The following is a 25,821-nucleotide window of genomic DNA, read 5'->3' as shown; positions in this document are numbered from 1 at the left end:
CTTATAAGTGCGCTATTTAGCATAACTCCCATTCTAGACCTCGGATTGGCGTGAAACTTTAGGGACATGCTTAGAATTTAGTAAGCAAGGTTATGGTCCCTTCACGTTTCCGAAATACTCGTTTTATTGTAAAAAGGGCGTTATGGTCAACTTTTAAGTAATTAACGGAAATGCATAAAAGACTCGGATAAACAACGAACCGGTCACAGAGGGTGATACCATCACGTGATCTGGTCCTAAGAGAGTCCTAAGGCATATCTACATTGTACTAAAACGGGTCAGAACTGAAGTCAAAGCAAAAGTCAAACTTTTGCGACATTCGGCTCCGAACCGGGTCAATATAGCAAATGGTCGATTCAAACGAGTTTAGACAAGTTTATATACTTAACATCATGTTTTATAAGTGTCAAAACAGGTTGTATATCATTTGTATTACAGATTATGCAAGAATCGCAAAAAATAGCTTTCTGTTGACTTTTTAGGTGCACGTTTGACTCGACATTTGACATAGTTAGAGTGGTGATCATGGGGAACCCTTTCAGAGGTTTATTACCCACATAAACACCAACAAATAACTACCTTTGATTCGACATAAGACTGAGCCATTAAGGATTTATCTTGAAGTCAAACCGTAGTTACGACGGTTTGATTTCTAGCTATATTACTAAGCAAACAAGACCATAAATGCTCTAAACAACTTACAGAAGCTTGAGCATGATTTGGAATGCTAGAAGAAGACTTGGGAGCTTCAGAAATGACCAGAGAAGGTGTTTTGAGTTGTGAACTATGAATGCTTATTTATAGTGCAAGACAAGCCCTTAGATCATTACACATTGGTCTATAAGTGATCATGGATGATGGGCAGGTGTCTCTAGGTGTTATGGGTCGAGTAGGGGGTGCCCATGCCTCACTTATTGCCCATTTGATCCTTCACAAGCTCAAAAGGCATGCAAGTTCAAAGTTTCTGCATCTGGGCGTCCCACGCGGCCCGCATGGGAGATTAGGCAAACTTTAACGCGGGCCGCCTGAAGTTTAAAATCAGACGTGGTTAAAGAGGTGGCTCGCGGCCCGCCTCAACTTACTCTAAAAGCTTATGCGGCCCGCGAGAGGTCAAGATTTTCAGATTTTTAAATCTTTTGTAATCATGATCAGAATCTGGTAATTAATAACGAAATCTTTCGTAATTATTAACCTGACCTTTCGGGTTTGAAGGGGTAACTTTGCGGTTTGGCCCTCGATTATTTACAATTAAGGGCCCCATGTTATTTACCCGCATTGTTAAGTCCCCGGTTAGTTTATTAATTATTTGGAAAGCCTTAACTTTCAGTGTTGACGCTTTTAACCCTTCTCGTACGAATTTGATCATAACTTTCTCGTTTTAAAACGGAACTTCGCGGAATTTATACAGTATATTCTAGTGAGCGTATTTTACTGTTACAAAGCCTCGGGTACGCCAAAGGGTCACTCAGAGGTATAATTAAACATGTTGACACAGTTAACCCCCACAGCTTGTAATCTCTCACTTTCTTCCGCGTTTCGCTTCCGTACGATCCATGATTTATTCGTTTGAAGGTACGAGCACCATTTAGGGTTACTATACAATATACTTACCCTTGTTTGACATTTATAACCCTCGAATTTATATACTTTCAAGGTTTGTCAACATTAGCCCTTTATTGATTATAATATGCCACGTGTAACTTAAGACACGTGTCAATACATTATTGGACACAAAAATTCGAGGTGTTACACTTGCGCTCCTCGGCCTTCTTGTCAACGACATGAGCAAGAAAGGCGATGCATCCTTTTCTCAAACATTTTTGAGCTTTCATGCAACTGATGATTCGTAATGGTGTGTCTTGTTTCTCCCTGTGTACTAAAAGATATTCTCTCGTCAGACAGAGGGATGTGAATGATCTTCTCGTGACATGTAATTTCGGCTCGATTGTCGGAGAACTAGTCTATGTCAAAAACTACGTCACAACAACCCAATTGAAGGTGTGAAAGGTCGATATTAGATTTTCATGCTCGAAGTTTGAGTGTGCAACCGTTAATGTCTTCTCCAGACTCAACTAATTTATCGTCAGCTAATCCTATGGAGTGAGGGGACGTCTAGCTTACCTAACTCTAGACCAAGTATAGTTTGAATTCTAGGGGGATGAAACTAATATTGACACTGGTATCGAACAAAACGAATGCAATGAGTTGGTTAACAGGAAATGTACCAGTGACCCTTAATGACATCACATGACCCTGTTAATTCCCCGTTAGCTAACTTGATGTAGTAAGACATGTCTAACCTACGTGACTCTATTTCGTGTATATGCTTTGTAGCTAAAGACACTAAGTTAAGTCGACGTTGGTATCCAAAGAATTGATACATACTGGTTGTAGAGTAGAACGTACCCATGCCAACAATGGGATTTTGGGGAGTATTCATAGTTCTATTCATACACTTACTTATTCGCTTGCTTGATTCGTCATTAAACATCCATGCTTGAAGTGATCTCTTTGTCACCGTTAAAATCTCATGGTTCTTTCTTGAGTATATCTAACTCATTAGTTTCCGTTTTGTGCTCAGTCTTACCACACTGTTACTCTTGGCACTTTTGCAAGTGCCCTCATGGTGAGAGTTTCAATTATCCCACTCAGAATTTTTGGCAAGTTATTAGCATACTCCTTGATATTAGATTCGTATCTCAGGCTAAACCCCAAATGTAGTGCTCAGTGCGTTTGGATTCGGGTGTTATACAGTATGCAACAATCTTTTAGAGATGGTAGAGGTGTCGGGGGTAACCAGCCACGTTCGCTCTAATCATAATCGAGTTCTAGAGTTCGGTTCCCAACCTTGGAATTTACCATTAGTGAGCAATACTATTCTCGCGTAAGATCCTTGAGTTCTTCCCACAATAACCTCTTTGTTGTATTACTCCCTATAGTTTACACTTGGAGATTCCACCAAGTTATCGTCTCCCTCAACAGCTGACTATTCGTTTACCAAATCGTTTACTTAGGAGTACATTTACTAGCATGGTTAACTGACTTCATTGTCTTTATTTAGCGGACATAACTTACCGTACCTCTCGTATCGATGAGGTCCGCGGCTCATAATCTAGAAAAGCCTTAGAATTAAAATCGGTTGTGATTGCATCACCAAGTGTGGCATTGCCACTCGTTCTCATCCCATCGGGATTTGAACCACTTGAACTACCGGTACCATCAGTACCATCACTAGTGTCGACTCAACAACCTCATGTTGTGCAATTCCCACAACCTCACGTTGTTCCATAAAGATTCTAGTCCTACCTTAATAGTAGGGTGCTGATTAACTGCCCCTTTTTGGGCGTAGATTTTCTTTTTGACGCCATGTTATTTCGGATACATAGTATCAAAGGGTCTAGACTTGTATTCGGACAGATATAGCCTACCATGTGTCTAAGAATTTAGAATGCAATTGATCATGTAAACCTCAAGGTCACATTGTTCATACATGTTTTGAAATAATGATGTCCTGAATAATTGTAATACGGAATGCGTAGTACCCCTCGCGTATTGGCCATATACCTAAGTGGGAAAAGATGTAATTCGGTGAGGAGGAGAAACCAAACGGTCGTCTCCATCCTTACAGTATGTATTTCCTACCTTGTGGACCTCGACCATCCCACGTAGGAAAATCCTTCGTCGCACTAAGCCGGGTGATGAATACATTGATATCCCTTGAGCTCCACGAGCTCTAACAAAATTATTATGATTTCCATAGATGTCGGATAAAATGCAAGGAAGGGGTTGTAGCATGGCTAGTGCCACATCATCCCTTAGAATAAGACAAATGTCAAACGATGGAGTTTAATGTAATCATTTCCGATAACTAAGATAAGGTAAGGTGTCATAGACACCAAAGAACCAGTCCATGTACAAGAATTCCGAGAATGTTGAGGAAAATCCTCCATGAGTGGCCAACAAGTTTTGTTTGCTTTTGACGACTAGTCTCAAATGACTTGTGTTATAGATCTAATGTTAGGTTCGAATAGTACGTGTGGTCTTCCTGTACCATAGAGTGTTATAGTAACCATTCCGGTTAGCGTTATACAAAGTAGAAACTTGAATAACTTAAGAATTTCGAATGGATAGTGATCGTTAGCTTGACCCGCAGAGCCCAACAGGATTCCCATACACTACAAGTTGTTATTACGTGAGCTCCCGTAATAATAAATTGTCTTGCATGGTCACCCTAGCATTCTCTCATTCAAAGCAGACGATCAGTCAAAGAGAGGACACTATTGTCTAGATACCTTCAACATAGGAGGGACCTTCGTCATGGTCCACGTGCTAACGCCCGTTGTCATTATTCGTGAAAGGGCACAACATTAGCCGAAATTGAAATAAAAGAATTCGTAATAATAACAACTGGAGGGGCATCTTCAGGATGAGTACTTCATCTTCCTTGTCTGGACATGAATGTAATCGAGCATGACTGATATGAATCTCAGGGACCTCGTCCCACTAATAGAGTTGTTGTCCAAGGCTGCCACCTCCACCTCGTCATCACTACCGAAGCTAGACATATACCATCCAAGGGGAAGCAACCATCTCCCAAGGGATCAATGCTTTAGGGTCTCACTTAGGGACCACGTCCGCCATAAGCTTCATAATAGACGCGAGGTCGTCATTCTCATCACGTGAGTCAAGTGTAATAATAGAATTCGTAGTCAAAGGTATTTTCGTTCATGGCAAAATATTCCGTACAACACATATATAAATACATTATATATATAATCACTAAATCTCATGCTGTTTTTGTTCTCATGTTTCACATGTAATTTCTAATGTTTCAAGTCTAATCCTTATAGACTAACCATGCATTGATCCTTATCCGTTACTTATGACTGAGCCCGCGTGATAGATCCTCATGTTATCGTGACACAATGAAAACCTTTTGTCATTTTTGTCATACTTTTGAAATCACTTTTGTAATGTTATTGACTTTGTTTTCATGTGTGAGCCCTTCGGTGATTGTAGACCAAACTTTGTAAAAGTTTTTCCCCGGTTCACTACAATCGGAGCTCTAATACCAATCTGTCACACCCTGCTAGTAGCGGAAGCGTATTGTGTGTGACGTAAGAAAGGTAATCATTGCATCCAAATGTATTAACAACATGAACCAACAACGATGCCATAGATATATAGTTTTCAACAAAAGAGTACAAGTTTTCAACATAGTTTCCAAGTTTCAACAACGTTTGACATAGCATAGTTCTAAGTTATTTTACACATAATAAAAGATAGTTTTTGACATAAAACATAGTGAGGTTTTGTCCCCTATATACCCATATGAAGTTGGGATATAAAAGGCAAACCCTCCAAAAGTGGCCATCGTTGTCATTTGTTTTCCCGAATCCCAAAGTGAATCACCGGCTCAAGACCTATTTCCTGAAATACATGTACTTTTAAAAAGTCAACAAAAAGTTGAGCGAGTTCGTGCAAGATTTGTTATCATATGAAATCTCGTAAATGTTATCTTGTAATCATGGTATGTTCTGATTCATTCATGGAGTCTGTTAAGGATCTATCAGTGGGTAGCGAGCCCCCTGACATAATGTACCATAAGTAAATAACCAAACCGAGAACACTTTGTCATCATTTGGGATCACAAAAGCACTCCAGGGTATACCAACCAGGAGTGGGGCGTGCCTCAAGCCCAATAGATCTACACCTTTTGCACCTTGGTCACTAAGTGATTAATGGTTACTAATGTTATCTCCCTACTTATGCACATTGATCATGTTATCTACTACTCCGTAACTAACATACCAATAGTTTTAGCATGTATTTCCCCTCGATGTTTTTGAAAACAAAACATTGAAAACAGTGAAAGGAGGGACATGAACTCACAAGTTTGCGTTCCGTGAATTATGATATCGAAGTGAGCGCCCGTACGTATCAATAACCTACATGTGTACTAATCTCGTTAGACACTAGGTCTTTCGGACCCCGTACAAGTTGTTCATCTTGAATTCTTTATTATGTTCTCGTTTGTCATTTTTGGAACAACTTAGTATTTTAGAGTGTTGATAGTTTACTCGCTCGATTGTTATGTGTATACATGTATTCTATTCGTATTGAATTCATAAGCGTATTCATGTATTGTATGTGTATTAACTTATGTGTGATCGACTTCGTTCTTCACACGTCCTTGTGCAATGCACGCATGTCATTGAGCCTTTGCTCATGTCATTGGGCCGAGCCCATGTCATTGGGCCGAGCCCATGTCATCTATGTTATCGTATCTAACCATGTTTTAATGTTATTGGGCCAAGCCCATTACCAACTTTGATAGGCCCAATTCTAACTTTATGAGTCCATTAACATAATCTTGCAATTTTTACCAAAATGTTACCAAGTAGCAAACTTAAATAAGTTCATTTTTCCAATGAAAAATACTTGGTAATTTTTATAGTTTTCGACTTTCTAGATTCTTGTTATAGGTCACTTACATATGTGCTTGTTTAAACGTCCAAAATATGTTATTTTAGACTCGATTTTGTAGTAACTTATTTACGGTGTCGATACACCCAAATTGTCGTCATCAAGTGTTATGTATTTCCATTTCGGCCATTTTATTTAATTGTCCGATTTTACTAGCATTTCTTGGACCATGTAGGAACATGTATGTGTATTTATTTTGATCACCCTTTAGGTATCTACTACATACACATATATAGCACACATTGCAAGCACTTAGAAAGTTTCCGAAAATATCTAATTTTTCTTACCAAAAATTATATTTATACATTGTTATATTTTTACCCATTTATTTTTGTAAAATTATAAGTTTAAGTTCATAAGAACTTCTTGAATATTTAGACCTTAAATATTCCCATCAAAGTTTCCATAATGACGTTTAAGACCACTAATCGCGTTTAACATTGTTAATCACCCTTTAATCCCCTCTTTAATCGCGATTAGATTTTTAGAAAAATTCGCCATAGTTTCCCCTAAACTATGACGTTCCCCACGTTACAAAAACGCGTTTAAATCAATAATCAATTCAACTAATCACCATTATTCACCAAGTTTTCTTTTAAACATGTTTATATGTTAACATACTTCCACATTTCATGAACTTTCATAATACACTTTTTATACAAAAAAAGTTAGACTTTTTAAGATAATTTTTCATAATAAACAAGTTGTTTAATTTATCTTGTAAAAACAAAGTTCACTGAACTTCCCAAGATTAAGCTTTAAACCCATTTAAACACTTGTTTCTTTATGTAATCCAAAAATTATATGATTAGTTCATGAAATGAGTATGATGATCTTTCTTGATTTAAACATAACCATGTTTAAATCACATATTTATGTTCATCATGATAAGATGAACACAAATATAAAATACTACATGAAGCTAACAACATGATCATCATAAATACAAACTTTAAGCTACTAATCTCAACAAAAATAACATAATCAACAAGATCACATGAACATATTAACACTAAACAACATAAATCAACACATAATATATTCATATTTAGTATTTATTAGCTTTGTGTTTAGGGTTTTTGTTTATGTTAGGCTTTAATTTCAAGATCAACAACTTGTACTTCTATGATTAACTAGTAAAATACAACATAAATATTATGTTTAGAAGACTCACAATCTTGCAAGTGATTAAACAAGAAGAATAGAAGAAAATAAGCTCCAACCAAGCTCCTAAGTGTTCTCCATGCATGCACCAAGTGTAGATGATCTTGTAAAGGCTATAATATGGTGGAAATATGAAGTAATTGAAGGTTTGAAAGTGGGTTAATAGGGGGTGTTGGCTGCCGTAATTTTTGAGGGTGTTGGGAGTGATTTTTGAAGTTGATAAGTCTTTAAAATGATAAGAACAATAGATAATGATATATATGATAAGATGTGGTATCAATTTTCAACAACAACTTCCTCTAGACCATACTCTAATCTTTCACAAGTTCAAGCAAAATCAAAGGAGTGGGCCCCCTTGATTTCGGCCATGATGATAATGGGGGGGGGGGTGGGTATTTTGTAAATTTTTATAAAAAAATGGTTAAAACTTAGTTAAAATAAGAGATATTTTGGTCATTAAATTAATCATAGTGGTTAGAGTTTAATGTACACCATTAGTGGGGTAATTAGGGATTGGGACTTTAATTATCATTAACTAGTTCACTAGACTAGTTAAAATAGTGTTTAACTAGTTTAAACGGTTCCCGGTTAAGCGCCAGTTCACCTACGATGCTTTTATGTCGTACCGATGAGAATTTTCCGTAAGTTGTTTTCTTGCATCCGAAAGTTGTATGAAGTGATTCCGAGTCCCAAATTTAGCTTAACTAGTTCGCTAGATTCTTCGTTTGCTTGTTTCGTGACAAAAATGTCGCCTACTAGTTCTTCGGTTTGCTAACGAACTATTTTAGCGCAAAGCGATGTAATACCGGAAACTTGTGATTATGAGCATTCTGTTGATATCATCTTATTATTTTAGTATGTTTTTCATCAATTGACATTATTCTGAAGTCCCGGAAATACTTTGTTATAGGTTCGGACGAGTTAATAATACTAAATTTTAAGCCAAAACGGGCATTTTTGCAATGAGGGCGTTATACCGGAAAGTCTTGTTTGCAAGATGATGTTTTTGTATATAAATGGACTCAGTTATGTTATCCGAGTGTCGTTTTTCAGTGTTTCGGTTTTGATTTTACGGTTTGCTGGCATGAATAGTGTAACCGTGAATAGTGCACGCATCATTTTCTACCAACACTTTTAGGACATTGTTTGTTTCGTTTTGCATTACGACGAAAACCAACATATGTTTTAGCTTTGTTTTCTTGTCCTAACACTATTATCTAATAAACGACACAGTTACGTAATTAAATTACGCTAATTGCATGAGATTATAGACTAAAAAAAGTAGTGATTAGACTGTACGGAATGAACAGTTATTTGCCATTTGTCACAGAAGTTTCCCGGGAACTTATGGAACTTCTAAACAGAATGGTTAGTGCTTATTGTGGATTAGTTGCCGGTCAAATTGGAAACATTAATTTGAGTAATAAAGACTAGCAACAAATAGACAAGGATGAAATGGAGCTAATGGATATCAAATGGGCGTTTGCAAGTGCGGTGAGAAGAGCAAAAGATTATATGAGTAGAACTGGGAAAACAAGCTTGGAGAGTAAACGGGATACTAAGTATGGTTTTGATAAAGATGCCATTACATGCTTCAACTATGGTAAGAAAGGTCATTTCAAACGTGAGTGCACTTGACCTAGCAAACAAGGAAACCGCAATCCTTTCCGAAATTAATCAAGCACATCCAACACAAACCAACTTAATAACGAATGGAGTATAGTAGCAGTTAACAACCCAAACAACTAAAACCAGTCTGGGCCTTCAAACACAAACAGAGCTTTAGTAGTTCAAGCAGATGAAGGATGTGATTGGTCAGTTCAATTGGGAAATGGAAGGCAAGGAGGAACTGCTTGTTATGCTAAGATCATCAATCATATCAAACATGTCCATAGAGAGGAATTTTCTGAAGATGATGATAGTTCTGGGTATAACCATAGTTCTGATGAGGAAAGCTCAAGTGTGGGTGGTTATGTTTCGGATTCAGTTTCGTATGTCAAGAAGAAACTGATGCTGAGGTTGGTAGTTTGCTGAAAGAAGCTGGGGAGCCGAAAAGCAAGAAATCTGTGTTGATAATGAAAGTTGAAGTTGCATCCAAGGAAATGGAAAAGTTCTTTACTGAGGATGGATCTTTTTCTTATCAAACTGCCTTTATGGCTAATGTTGCAGCTTCGACAAGTCAGGTACAAACTGACACTCCTAGTATATGCAATGATTGTGCAGATTTAAAACATAAATTTGAAATAACTAATAGCCACAATCAAAGCTTGGTAGTTGAACTTTCTAAATGCAAGGAGGAAAATATGGCTTTAACTCGAAATGAAAAGAAATTCAAATCTGTAATTGAAACTCTTAAGAAAAGTGTGTCTGAGTTAACAAAAACAATTTTGAACAAACAAAAGGGCATTAATAATTACATTAATATCATTGAGGAAACGAAAAATGAGTTAGCCATTGCCAAATGCGAGCATGATGCAATCAAGCTCAAATTGGAGAGTTATTCTAACTCTCGATATGTGCTAGATCACATCATCGAAGTTAAAAAACTCAAGGGGGATGTCAAATGCATTGGGTATAAATCGTGTCCACCACCGTTGAGACACATTTATACCAAATTGCCTGACGAGGAGGAAATGCCACGCTTTGAACCATCTGTACCTCTTAATCCCGAAGAGTTTGCAGCAGGATTAGGGTTCAAACTAGACAATTCCTCAGAGGAATCTGAAAAGACAGAAAATTCGTCATTTGTTACGGAACAAAGTCCTCCAATAATTGAGGATGATGTTTCGTCATACGATGAATCAAATGTAACTGATCAGGATCAATCTCTTGACAAAAAGAAAGGAGTAGAAGTTCCAATTGAGAATCATATTTTATGTGATCCTCCTACTCATGTTGTGCAATCAGTTGCAAAATAAGAGATCGATCGGATCAAATCTCTCGAGGCACTTGTTTCTACATTTAAAGGAGATAATGTGTTGTATACCTTGATTGGTGATAAGAAAATTTACTCGAACATGGACTTTCTAATAAAAAATGTTAATCCAGCTTCAATTGATCAAGTTTTTGAAAAATCAACAAATAAATTTTTGGGAAAAAAAATCCAAACGTGATTGTAACACAATGTGAAAAATTACCAATCAAACCACAACAACCAATCGCTTCTAAAAGTACACAACAAGAAAAACAAGCTCAAAAACCTAAGGTTACACAACCAAAGGTTGAAGCAAAAGGAGCTCGTAACAAGAAAAAGGGAAAGGATGTTAAATTTGTAGCCTCAAATGGTACGGATAAAACTGAGACTTTTGAAAGCACATCAAATACATATTTTGTCAAACAAGTCAAGATTTTGAAATGAAACAGTCAAAACAATTACACTCAACACACGAACGGGTGTGATGTTGGACCAAGTACCTCAAGGCCAACAAGTTCAACATCGAGTCATCAAACCGAATCTCCTAAATTCGTTGAGAGGAGATCATGTTTTGAATGTTGAGAGTTTAGTCACATAATAAAAAATTGTACAAACTCTCCAAAACCAAAGTTTGTTGAAAATGCTCCTCCTGAAAAGGATTACCAACGTCGTTCTGTGTCACCTAAACAAGACAAACGTACTGTTAAGGAACAAGAAGTAAAACAAAGATGTAAAAATATCAAGGTAATCGAGAAGGCTTTAAAACCGGATGTTGTACAAAAGGAACCAAGTTCGTCACGCTCGTTAAAACCAGAAATGTCTAAATCTGTAAATAATAATCAGTCTGGTCAATGTCAACAATCGTGGAAACCAAAAACCGGTACTGTTTCAGGGGGAGGCACACCATTTCCAAATCATCAAGAAATAGAAATCACATTTCTTGATGATAAGGGTCGACCCAAGACCACTAAGGCTTGGGTCCCCATCTCAAACTGGTCGTGTAATGTAATGTGCAGGGTGTTCCAGGAGGAACTGTGAATAGTCATTGGATTGTTGACAGTGGAGCATCCCGGCACATGACAGGCGACTTGAGGCTCCTTTATGATGTGAAAATCATTAGGGGAGGTTATGTTGCTTTTGCTGGAGATAAAGGCGGTTAAATCACTGGAGAAAGAATAATTTCAAATGGTGTTGTTAGTTTTGACAAGATCAATTATGTTTGTCAAATTGATCACAATCTTCTTAGTGTTTCGCAAATCTGTGACAAGAAGTTCACGGTTCATGTTAATGATGCAAGTTGTTATGTGCTGAAACCTGGTTTTAAAATTCCCAAAGAACGGATTCTGTTGTCGGCTCCAAGAATTAATGATTTGTATATTCTTGACATGAGCCAAGCTATTACTACGTCTGCACAAGTTACATGTTTTATCTCAAAGGCCACTGAAAAGTAGTCTATATCTTGGCACAGACGTATGGGACACATTCACTTGAGAAAAGTGAACCATTTGGTGAAAAATAATCTTGTGAATGGTGTGCCGGTCAAGAATTTTCATTTACAAGATGTCTGTGTATCGTGCCAAAAGGGAAAACAAGCAAAGAAGTCCCATCCAGTCAAGAAAGTCAACACCGTCAAGACGCCTCTTGAACGTCTTCATATGGACCTCTTTGGACCTATGAAACACAATACTTTTGGAGATGCTTATTGTTTAGTTGTTACTGATGACTATTCAAGATTTTCATGGGTAGCTGTGATGGCACACAAGAGTGAGACTCCGGAAATCCTCAAGAATCTTCTCACATTACTTGAAAATTTGTACACTTTGAAAGTAAAGAGAATCAGAAGCGACAATGGCACTGAATTCAAGAATCAAGTTATGGATGAGTTCTGTACTTCTAAGGGAATTTTGCATGAATAAATTTCTCGTTATACTCCACAACAAAATGGTGTCACTGAGAAGAAGAATAGAACGCTTATCGAGACTGCAAGAACTATGTTAGTAGAGTCGGAGCTTCCAGTTCAGTTTTGGGGGGAGGCTGTGGCTACTGCTTGTTATACCTTGAACAGAGTTCTTACTATGAAAAGGCATGAGAAAACATGTTTTGAATTGTTTACATAAAAGGAACCGAATGTGTCTTACTTAGAACCTTTTAGAGCTCCATGCACTATGATTGACCCGCATGGTAAGTTTGGTCCACAGGCTATCGAAGGTTTCTTTCTTGGATATGCTACACCAAATTTCAGAGTGTGGAATTTAACAACTAAAAAGATTGAAGAATGGGGTGAAGTTAGGGTTCAAAGGTACACTGAATGTGTGAGAGCTCCGGGTGCTCATTGGATGTTTAATAATGATGGACTGTTTGACTCCTTTAATCTGCCAACTTTTGATGACTCGTCTGTAGCAGCTCAAATGTTACTTGAAATTGATACTGCAGTTGACTCATCGTTAGTGCGACCGATTATTGTTAACCAACAAGTGTCTACTTCGGTTAATAATGTTGTTCAAAATGAGGAGTTTGAAGTTGCTGCTGATTATAATGTTTCGTCGGAAGATGATGAGTTCCATGATGCTAACGAAGCCACTTCAGCTCCTGTTCATGGTGTTTCTTAAGCAACTTCTCATGTGCAGAATCAAGGCACTACTGAAGGCAATGCATCCACATCCACATCGATTCCAACCATCGATTTGGTTTTTATCTAAATATCAAAAATTTGGGTATTAATGCTCGTGTTCCTGATGTTCCTGAAATTCGAGTTCATGATACCCACCCTCAGGAGAATATTATAAGAGATGTCCAGAGTGGTGTGTTGACACGTAATCAGCTAAAGAACAACCAGAATGCTGGTTTGTATACGCCAATCAGAGAATCTGGGGAACAGAATGATTGGTCTTTCGCCTGCTATGTTTGGCAAGTTGAGCCAAACTCTTGGAATGAAGCAATGAAAGATGATTCATGGGTTGAAGCAATGCAAGAAGAACTTCAACAATTTCAGAAATTAGGCGTGCGGAAATTGGTTGACAGACCTCCGAACTACAAGAAGATTGGTACTAGATGGGTTTACAAATGCAAGAAGGATGACCGAGGTGTTGTTGTGAGAGACAAAGCAAGATTGGTTGTCCAGGGCTTTAATCAGGTAGAATGTATTGATTATAATGAAGTTTATGCACCAGTGGCACGTCTTGAGGTGATAAGTATTTCTTGGCTTATGCGTCCTACCAGAAGTTCACTGTTTATCAAATGGATGTGAAAAGTGCATTTCTTAATGGTGTGGTCGAAGAAGAAGTATATGTTGAGCAACTGCCTGGTTTTGAAGATCCAATTCATCCTGACAGAGTTTGGCTTCTAAACAAGGCACTGTATGGTCTTCATCAAGCTCCAAGGGCTTGGTATGAAATGCTGTCTTCCTATCTGTTGCAGAATGGTTTTCGACGTGGGTTGATCAACTATATTCTCTTCATCAAAGAAAAGAATGAGGATTTGTTGTTGGTTCAAGTGTATGTTGATGATATCATTTTCGGGTCTACAAATGATGCAATGTACAAGGAATTCGAGCGGGTGATGCAAGAGAAGTTCGAGATGAGCGCAATGGGAGAAATGACTTTCTTTTTAGGTTTGCAGGTTCATCAATCTAAAGAAGGGATTTTCATTCATCAGACCAAGTATGTTGGGGATATCCTGAAATGATTTCAGATGGAAGATTCGAAGCCTTCGGGGACTTCTCTGGCTCAAAATCATGGGATTACTCCTGACGGAATGGGTGAACATGTGGAACCATCTCTTTATCGTGCTATGATCGGATCTCTCATGTATCTTATGGCTTCAAGGCCCGACATTATGTATCCAACATGTCTTCTAGCTCGTTACCAGTCAAATCCAAAAGTTTCTCATTTGATGGCTGTAAAAAGGATTTTTTGTTATTTGAAGGGTTGCCCAGACACCGGTCTTTGATAGCATTAAGTGATTCTAATCATGGTGGCTGCAAGATCGATGCAAAGTCAACATCAGCGGGATGTCAGTTTTTGGAAAATCACCTAGTCACGTGGCAGTGCAAAAAGCAGACCTATGTAGCCACTTCAACATGTGAAGCTGAGTACATTTCGGCTTCTAGTTGCTGCTCCGAGGTTTTATGGATCCAACAGCAGATGCACGACTACGGTTTTGAATTTCTAACTACTCCTATTTATGTTGATAATGAAGCTGCCTTATAGATCACTCGTAATCCTGTACAGCACTCAAAGATCAAACACATCGAGATTAAGTATCATTTCATACGAGATTGTTATGAAAAGAAACTTATCGATGTTGTTAAAATCCGAACGGATCACCAACGTGCTGACCTGTTTATAAAAGCTTTTGATAAATCACGTTATGATTTTCTTCGTTTGGTCAACGGCATCAAGGTGAACCCCGAGTAAATCATCTTCGGAAAATCGTTTTTGTAAATATTTTCTTAAAATCTAAAAAATACAAAAAGATTTTCAATTTGTTTACTTTTTGCATTTTAGGGGGAGAAATCTTAAGAAAATACAAAAACATGAGAAAAATTCAAAAATACAAAAATATGTCTTTTATTTATTTACTTTATGCATTTAAGGGGGAGAAATTCAGAAAAATACAAAAAAAAAAACCCAAAAACCAAAAATGAGTTTCTTGGAAAGATAAGAGAAAATGATGATACACCAGTGGTCTATCAAATACGGTAAAAAATATAAAATAAAAAATGATAAGTAGCTCTACTAATGATGTATCGGTAGGCTCACAATCAGATTAAAATGTGCAGGATGATATAAACATAACGAACTACAAGCCAGGTGGGAACCATTCATTGGCATATAGTCTTGGTACCGAAATTTTGTTTGATAGTATGCCGAGGTTCTGAGATATGCGGTATTTATGTTGTTTTATCATCTGGGTATCATGGTTGAATCTTTTAGTGAAAAGTAATGGGGGCACAAGTCTAGAACTTCCATGATACCATACATACATGTAAATATTGCATACGAGCATCAATAAGTGATAAACATATCACATCCACCAAATGAATAAGTGATTAAATATCACAGCTTTTATGCGGGAGTCAAGTTCATCTCTTTGTCGGTACGTTGGTACTAACCTATTCACGAACTTGCTCTTGTGACCTGCATGCATCTGAAAATCAAGTTCCTCATCAATAATTGATTTTATCACATAGGGCTTGTTTTCAACCAAAAATAAGTGAGTATCTCACAATCTATACGTTCAAACATATGATAAGCGGTATCCTCACCGGTAAGTTGAACTCTCATGCATGTCTTGATACGGTAATGTGTCGTGAGTGGATGAACACCAGCTAGTTAGTATAAATCAAACATTAAATCGTATCTCCTAATCGTGATTACATCTGATAAGTTGAGCTTATGTGGACAACAATACCGGTAATTGTGGTAGGATACTTATCTAAATATTAACCAGAAACAAAAAAAAAATCGTTTTTGACAAGACCGTAAGCTAGTATGATTCTCTTACCTTGAAACTCGAAAAAGTTTGGCAGTTTAGTGTACAGTCATTTAATGTTAGTTATTGCTCATTTTAAGTTGACCTTATTTTAATTTGTTTTTGATTAGCGGAAGTTGAAACTTAAATGATTTCTACCTGGAAAAGTCCAAAATCAACTTGTTTTAATGTCACTACTTCATAAGGATCTTTTTGTATTTTGGTAAACCTAAAGCAAGAGCCAAATCTGTTGTATGATAATCTTCATAAAGTCTGGTGATTTTGTGTGTGGAAGTCAACGAAGAACTATCCTAGTCAACAAAGAATAGGCCACGAAGAACAGTTCTTCGTATCATATCTTTCGTTGAATTGGACTTCTACGAAAGACCTAGTTCTTCGTGGACTGGCTTTATGGGCTAACATGCTTTTAGCCCAAAAAGGTTCTTCGTGGACCATCATGGTTCTTCGTGAACATAGGTTTTTCGTGGGTGGGGGCGGTATATAAGGGATGGTTTTTCAGTAGATCTTATCTACTTTTTAAAAATCACCTTTTCACTTTTTCATCTCTTCTTCCACTGTTCATCTTCTTCTTGTTGAAGAAACCTCAACCGATCGAACAAAAAACAAACACCACATTGTGTTGCTAGTGTTACACTAAGGTAAAATCGATGATGTTGTATATCGTGTTTGTAGTCCATCGATACCTTAGTCGAATCAACCTAAGTCATTGATAAAAAATCGAAACCATAATCAAACCCACTATTCATGTAATAATCTATGTGTAATCGGTTTGTGTTTAAAATTTTTGTTCTTGATGAAAATCGGAACCCAAACTGTGTATTTGTTTGGTTTTTGTTGTTGGATTGAAATATTGATATATAACCGGATTCTTGGATGTGTTTTAACTGATCTTGATGGGTTTTAGTATTATGTTTCAATAAACTGGGTTTTGGATCTTTCATCAGTTTGAGTTTTAATGAATCAGACGAAGAACTGGGTTTAGGGATGAAGAACCCTTCTTCGTTGGACGAAGAACCCTTCTTCATTGGAGTGTCACAAATAACCCTTCTTCGTTGGACGAAGAACCCTTCTTCATTGGAGTGTCACCAAGAACCCTTCTTCGTGGTTACAGGTTTTTCGTCCAAAACAGTTCTTCGTAAAATGATACTTGTTAAAACACAGGTGGTTCTTCGTGGGAAGGCTCATACTTACAGAATGATCATAGTAAACATTTCTAAGTATGCTACCAAGTGTTTTTTTAATTCTTCTCATTTTGGTTACATTTGTGTATAGGATGGCACCTAATGAGAAGAAACGAAAACCAGCTACGAAGAAAACCGACAAAACGGAGGTTGAAATCATGTCTGAACCACGACACAACATGGTTGCTTATTTGGATCCGGATGACAAGCTAGCTAAATTCAACGAGATAACAAAGTTTTTGCGCGAGCCAAGAATTAAGGATGCAATTACACATCAAACGCCTGTGTACAAGACGTTAATAAAAGCATTTTGGGATTCGGCAAATGTTATAGAAGTCGACGGAAAAGAAGTAATCCGCGGAAAAGTGAATGATTTGGATGTGGATGTTTCTGTTGAAATTCTCAACACCGTTTTACAACTTGGCGATGACCCCGATGCTCCGTATTCAGTTCTGCTAAAATGCCAACGTGGATGTGTATTGCGCATGAAGGGTATGCACGATATCTTGGGAGGTCAGATTAACAAAGCTTGGTTACCGCTTCGATACAAGTTCTTGTTACACATTCTTATCCAATGTTTGAGCAATAGGCGGAGTGGTTATGACATGGCGAATAATGACCTAGTCGGACCGATGGTTGCTTTGATATTGAACAAACCGTTCAGTATTTCAAAATATATTTTTGCAAACATGAAGGAGAATTTGGGAAGAACGGGTGTTGGTAGCAGCAAGTTTTGGATGTATCCAAGGTTTCTTCAAATAATCATGAATGTGCAAAATCAAAATCTTCCGAAGAACGACAACGGCATTCTAAAGATTGATGTTATGATGGAGCATTCGTTGAAGATATTTAAGGGTGTGGCTTTTAAACATTACAAGGAAAGTACACCTCCACAGAAGATGTTTGGTGCTTTAGAAAATTCAGCATATGTTGCTCCGGAAAATGACAAGTGGCGTCATAGTGACAGTCAGTCTGACGATGAGGAACTAACCTTGAAGAAAATGATCGAAGACAAATATGGTCGAAAGAAAAGGAAAGTTAAAGGTGAAAATGATAGTGATAACGAAAGTGATGACGACGACGGTGATGACGAAGGTGGTGATGGTGGTGCGAGTGGTACAAGTACTCATGTAGTCACAAAGGTAAACAACCAGGAGATGATGATGAATCAGATTCAGACGATAATCCGCTTGAACCTGGATATGAACTCTTTGATGAGCATGGTGTTAGACAGGTTCGACGTATTCGTACAGATCCAGATGCAGATTATGTTCCATCTGATACAGAATCAGAACGACTGCGAAAGAAGAAAGATGCAGTTCTTAGAAAGAAAAAGAGTAGGAAAACGATTGCAGCATCATCAGCAGAGCCCACAGCCACACAACCTGAAACCATAACAGAACCAGTACATGAAGCCGAAGTCAATCCTAAGTTTGCCTTCATAGCGGATGAAACTGAAGCATTGATGACTTCCCCCACAACAACATCTGAACCACCTCCTGTAACTACAACTGTAGTTGAAACACCTCTTGTTATGACAACCCAAGCTCAACCACAACATGCTACATCTTCCATTCAACAATACCGATCCACAACTCACCGACAAAGCACAGAGCGACGTAGTAGAATGTTCTCAGAAATGGATCAGGGTGAAAAGGTGGATTTTCTGTTTTCATAATTACAAGCTGCAGCAAATTAGATAAATCGACATTCAGAGTTCATGTCTTGAACGAGAAACACTGTGATTAAACAATAGTTAGAGATCAATGCATTGCAGGAAACTGTTGGAAAGCAACAAGCTGAGATTACACAGTTACGAGCTGAGAATGAATGGTTGAAGGCTGCTAATGCTGAAAGAGCAGCTCAATTGCAACAGATGCGAGCGGCTGATAATGCTCGTGGTATTGAGATGAACAGGTTGAAGGAACGAAGTGCAACAGTAAAATGATCTGCAAAGACACTTGCTGCAAATCATGATGACATGAGGAAATGGTACAACGAAAGAAATACCACACTGGTAGATGGTTTTAATACCATCAAAGATGCTTTCGAGATGAGTAGGAAGCGGGTTAACACGTTATGCTCAGAAAGGTGCAAGGCACCAGAAGTACTACGCAAGCGTGATCACGACAGTGAAGACCCGAGAAATCCTGATGCACCAGCTTCATTTGAACAACCAAAAGCTTCTGCATCAACTCAAATTGTAGTTTATCGCTCAGAGCAGATCGTGGCCGATCCAGTCACCTCAGGTGGATCTCAAGAGGAACTGGAAAGGTTGGACATGTTGGAGAATATTGAAGACATGGGTTTTCAGTCGGATTTGGTTAAGAGCATGAGTGGTCAGGTTGGTGAAAGTTCAACAGTAGGTGATGATGTGGTGTTAAGATCATATGTTTTAGCATTACAGGCGTGTCATCCTGTAACCGGTGAAGAGTTAGAAGAAGGAGAGTTTGTGTCTGAACTCTCAAATGAACAGATTTTGGCTCTGAATGAAATGAAGGTAGTAGACGATGCTACTATCGACGAGATACCGAGCGAACCAGAGGTAGCAAACTTGAATGATCTCGAGGAGATTGTGTTTGAAGGTGAAGCGGAAAAATAGTATGTGCGCGAAGACGGTACGGAGTTCAATCCGTTTGATGCCGATTGGTTAAGGGATAATGTGGATGAGATCAACGAAAAGTTAAAGAGTCATGATACATCGGATGTTCCAACCGACACTTTTGACGAATGGAGAAAGAAGTTCTTGGCTAAGATTCCAAGGCCAGCTCCTCCTCTAGCTCAAGTTGACTACATGAAGTATGAGAAAGATCGACCTCGTGGAAGAATTCTCAACGGGATGTTTGTGAAAGAAATACACTGCATGGCCGTGAAACGCGAGCATGGGATCCAGTACTTCAAGTCGCCCCTTAGCATACTAACTTTACCATTTTATGATGTTGCAGCTTTAGCGAAGATGAATGTGATTAACCGATCAAATTTTGAAGGTGTTTTGCTATTTGCTCGCAAGCTAAGGATGGAATGTCGAAAGAGTTGGAAAGATGAGTTGTACAAGCCTCAGTTTCCAATGCACGAGCAGATCAAGTACAAGTTAGATCCAGAAACCAACACCACTCGTTACAAGCTTGTTTACAAGCCGGTGAAGGTTATGGATAAAATACCGCTCATGCCGATGAAGCAAGATTTTTTTGGAAACATGGTTGTATGGTGTTACGACTCGGACACCCATGAAGCAGTGATCTTCTTCAAGAACGACGAAGACAACTTCCGTATGCTTGATCCGATGCGGATCGTGAACATGTCCGCTGCCGACATCAAGAAGCTACTTCAACACGACATCTTCTACGAAGACAAGGACGCTCACCAAGCCTTATTGTTCCAAGGCGTCGCTTGTTTTTGCTACTATCAAGGAATTCACGCCGGTAGCTCATGGTCCAAAGCAGATCGTTAGAGATGAAGACGGAAGACCAAGCAACAGCCAAGGGGGAGTTTGTTGGTGCACTTTTGTGTCTGTCGCTTGTTTTTATTTAGTCTGTAATTGTACAGTCTTTATTTAACGCGTCTGTATAGTTTTGGTCGAGTCGACCAAGTCAAGATATCCTCCTATCTTGACTTGGTACAACGTTTCCTTTGTAATGGTTGTAAAACAGCTGCATATGTGAAGACTGTTAGTTTTTTTGGTGTTTGTTGTTTCTTGCTGTTTAATTACTGTAAGTTTATGTCTGTTTGCAGCCTTCCCACGAAGAACCCACTTCTTCGTGGGAGTCACCTTTTCACGAAAGATAAGTGTTTCGCCTTTTGGTAGTCACGAAGAACCATACCTCATGACCATAGTTCTTCATTGGAAAGGTCCACGAAGGACCCCTTCTTCGTGAGCCTGGCAATCTTTCGTGGCCCAGTAACATCCTACATGATGTTACTGGGTGTTGGGCTATAAATAGACAATTGAAGTTCACAGTTTAGCAAGAGAGCGCTTTGAGTCTGTATGAACATTATGTGTATGTGTTTGTACTTGTTCTCTTTAGTTAATCAAGATAGTGAATTTTTGGTTACTTTGTGTTTGTTTTTATTTGCTTTGGTTTGCATACATGAGTGGATTCCGCACTCGTTTGTGTGTTAGACAACAAGGAAGTAGGTTTAATCTTGATTAGGGCTGTAAACGAGCCGAGCCGAGCTAGCCTAGCTCGAGCTCGGCTCAAACTCGATTCGAGTTGGCTCGGCTCGAGCTCGAATTTCAAATCGACCTGAGATTTGAGGCTCAAGCTCGGCTCGATTAGAATTCGAGCTAGCTCGGTTCGGCTCGATCTAGCTCGAACTAACAAAGAACCGCAAAATTTATTACTTAAAAAGCCTAAGGGCCATAATTGGCCTAAGGGCCATAATTGCCATTTAATTTAACCATATGGCTAAATATGCAAGTATAAATAGTTAATTCACTTTCTCCATTGTCTTTACATACTTTTATAGGGGAGATACTCCCTTACTTTTTGTTTTCTAAGCGATGTGGGACAAAAAATAAAGGATGTAAACCTTATCGAGCCAGCTCACGAGCTCACGAGCCGAGCCAGGCCAAGCTCGAGCTCGACTCGTTTACAAATCGAGCCGAGCCGAGCTGGCTCGTTTACAACCGAGCCACTTTCGTGCCGAGCTTTCTTCGAGCTTTTTTCGAGCGAGTTTCGAGTGAGCTGCGAGCCACGAGTTTTTTGAACATCCCTAATCTTGATCCTCCAAGTGGACCTACAGGTATTTTCGTGTCTACCTATTTAGTACCTATTACCTGTTAAAGACATACACAATACCTGTTAACTTCGTATAGATTAATATACGTTGCCAACCCTAATTCACAATCACACACGTTTCAAGATTTTTGTTCTCTAATATTTTCAAACACACTTTTCCCTTGCATTTGGAAAGAAATGGATGAGCTTCATGCAATAAAACTTTGTTTTTTTAGCTTATGTATAATGAGTTTTTTCAAGGGTTTTTTTTGGGGTAAAGGGTCCTTGAGGATCCCAATCTTTATATCTTTCGAAACCTTACATACCGTCAAAGAGAAAATGAGAGGCTTCAAAAACTTATATACCATAAAAAAAAAATTATATTTTGTTTATGTTTTGCAAAAAAAGATTGTTCATTTAATTCACACCCATACAGGATTGCCTTAACAATCATGTTTGTTCATTGTTTCAAGCACACATGTAATATGCAGTCCAAATGAAAGCTTGTTCTTTAAATTCAGACAGATACCCATACCCGAAATGAATTTGTTTAACTAATTACAAGCCTTAATCATACATGCAATGGACAAAAAAGGAAGACTAATGCATCAAAATTGTTTCATTTGCATGCGTTCTTCTTTGAATCTAACATGCATTCATAAATGTTTATAGGCGTTTTGAATGTGATATCTGGAACTTGCTTTGAATTTGACATATATTTGTATTTGAATGTGATATTTGGAAATTTGATTTCACTTATGTCAAATTTCAAGGATCAAGACTCAAAAGCTAACAAACTGATCTGATAAAAAACAAGATCAAAAAATCTTAAATTAAAGTTTCAACATAAAACTCCAAGAAAGAAAAAAGACGCTGATATGAATGATCTAATTCGTGTAAACACTCACACAACTCTCAATTGATTCTCAACAAGATCTTAATACAAAGTGAAATATCTCAGATGATACGAAAAAGATAGGATCTTGATGTACTGAACGAATAATAATCTCAGACAAATGAACACAGCATCTTTTATATGCATCTACACCGCCTCAGCATCAAAACCCATTCTGCAACCTCTAAACAGCAGCCCAGCAGCGGCAAGCCCAATAAGCCCAATCCTCTCACAAAACATTTCAACTCAGCAAAGCCCAGCAAGCTTCTCGGTATCCAGGCCCAACTGGTCCAGCTCTAAACACAAACAATACATTTTTTAGAAACTTATTTATAATACCTAACACACATACACACACACATATATATATATATATAATACATGCAACTGAACCTTTTATTATTTCAACACCCCCCCTCAGTTGCAACACCAAAACATCAAACACGTTAATCAACTTACACAACTGAACATATTGATTTACAACCAAACCATCGGGGAAAATGTCTGCGGTTTGATTTTGATTCAAGACCAACAGTTTCATACTTCTTTTTGGAATTTGATCTCTCAAGAAAACTAGACCAAGCCCAAGGTGCTAGGTTTAGTTGTAAAAACTGGATTAGTTGCAATAGATATTAAAGTTGTATTGTCACAGTATAGAAAAACAAGAGTACTTGAAGTTATTTGCAATTCACTTAACAAGTTAATTAACACATCACTTCTTCTTGCTTATGAGAGGTTCAAGTGTTTTGTCACTCGGAAAAATAAAAGACAATACACAGATATTGGAAGCTTATGCATATTATGACATAGTATGTAGATTTTGTTCAAAAAATGGTTTAACCTGTCAATTTGAACCAAGCCATTAAAGCCTTCACAAAATTAGGTTAATAACCAGTTAAAAAACTATGATGTGTACTAGAATACTAATCACAACTACCAATAAAATATACATTTTTTTCCTAATTGGATAATGAATTTTAACTTCAAAACCAAAGAAAATAAATGTCATAGGCATATACCAACTTCCGGTACAACCCCGGAAACACAACAACCCTTAACAAAACATTATGAGTAACAATGAATCACTCGATTCAATAACTATGAGAAACACATCTCATAAAATCAATAGTCAACAGACTATAAAACCTCAGAACAACAGAACAACATCATCTGAAAATTTGAATCACATGATTCAATAAAGATATCAAAAACAATCATAGAAACATGTGACAGTAAGTCTGATACAGATTGGCACAACGATCTTAAGAACTTAGATTCGATCAATACAAGAATCTAATGACAACTCTAAACCAGTGCAACTACAGAACAAGTCTGTATAAAATCAGATCTACAACACGAAGAACTGATTGAAACCAACACTACGATCTAATGGGACAAGATTCAACAACACGAAGAACCTATAAACGACCCTAGAACAGTGTGAAAAAAAACAAGCATCACCTAGACCAGTGAACTAACATCACTACGATCGGCGATAAGTCTCAAAGAGACGAACATGAAACAAACAAGATCACCAACATGATAATCCTACACAAACCGCACTACGATCGGACTCAAAACATGAAGAATCCTAGACCAGTGAAATAAAGACAAACACTATCGAAGAATACATCTTCAAGATAGCATAACCTTTACAAGAAAAACAATCACACGGTGATTCCAATAACCAAAGGAATACATGATTGTTCAAGAATCATCAGATATACATCTGATAACACCAAAAAGCCACACAGCTTTAAGACTAAAAAAATGTCACAAGACAAGTAAGTACAACCACAGATTTAGACAGAATTTCACATGTCACAAGATATAAAACAAGTATCTATAACAAGACAAAACAAATCATAGAACACTTTCTCATAACACATTAAATCACACAATTTAGTAATCACATCAGAACCATACCATGGAACTAACAAGAAACTAGAATCAAGATTGTATAACTACATAAAACTTCTAAACCATATAAAACAAGGAATAACACAATCCCAAACAACTATCAAGCATACTGATATAACAAAGAATAAAGAACCACATCTTTCAAGACATAAAGGACATGAACAACGTTAGAGAGAATTTTACTAAACATATGACGATATATTTGAAATTACAGCTTGGTGTTAGTAAAGTGATCTTACACAACTTGCACTTCTCATAGGAAAACAACTAGTAAGACAACTAATAGTTATGAAAAAAACGCCATAATATAATACAAACATTTAAACTCCAAATATTAGAATTTCTCCCAACATAAGTCATCCTAATATATGCTGAAATAACACTGATCTTAGATTCACCTTTGACAAAATATAGGCAAAAAAAAACCGCCATTAGGCACATCATTTCAATAATCAACAGAGAATAGAACAGTCAAACAACATATTCAATTAACATAGAAATATACTACTGTAAAACAATTATCAGATACCCAACATCTGACAAAACATAAAGTCACATGACCTTAAACTAGCAAACGGACTTTAAATCCACTATCAAGATACTAAACAAGTTTCAAAACACATTGACTTCCTGTAACATCATACAAAAATCAGAAATTTCAAAAACCCAATATTAGATACATATCTAATACAACAAAGTCACACGACTTCAAAAATTTTAGAACCTCTAAAATAAGCAAAACAGTGTGAAGAACATCAAGACTTATTTGACTTTATCAAATAACTTTTTCAACTTCACATCATTTGAACCACAAAACTGAATCACATGATTCAAAACAAATCTATATAATGAGAATTACACAATTCTACCAGACAACAGTTAACAGCTAAAACACATTTTAACTGTAACAATAACTCATACGATTTTGCAGTTAGAAACAACATCTCATAAAAGAGCAAACAAGGCTGTCATAATCATTCAAGAAACAATCTTAAACGTGACACTACTGGTTAAGCAGTACATAAACCACACGGTTCGACTAACCAGACA

Source organism: Helianthus annuus, chromosome 13 (genome assembly GCF_002127325.2).
Source record: "Helianthus annuus cultivar XRQ/B chromosome 13, HanXRQr2.0-SUNRISE, whole genome shotgun sequence".
NCBI lineage: Eukaryota > Viridiplantae > Streptophyta > Magnoliopsida > Asterales > Asteraceae > Helianthus > Helianthus annuus.
This window is presented reverse-complemented; position numbering follows the sequence as displayed.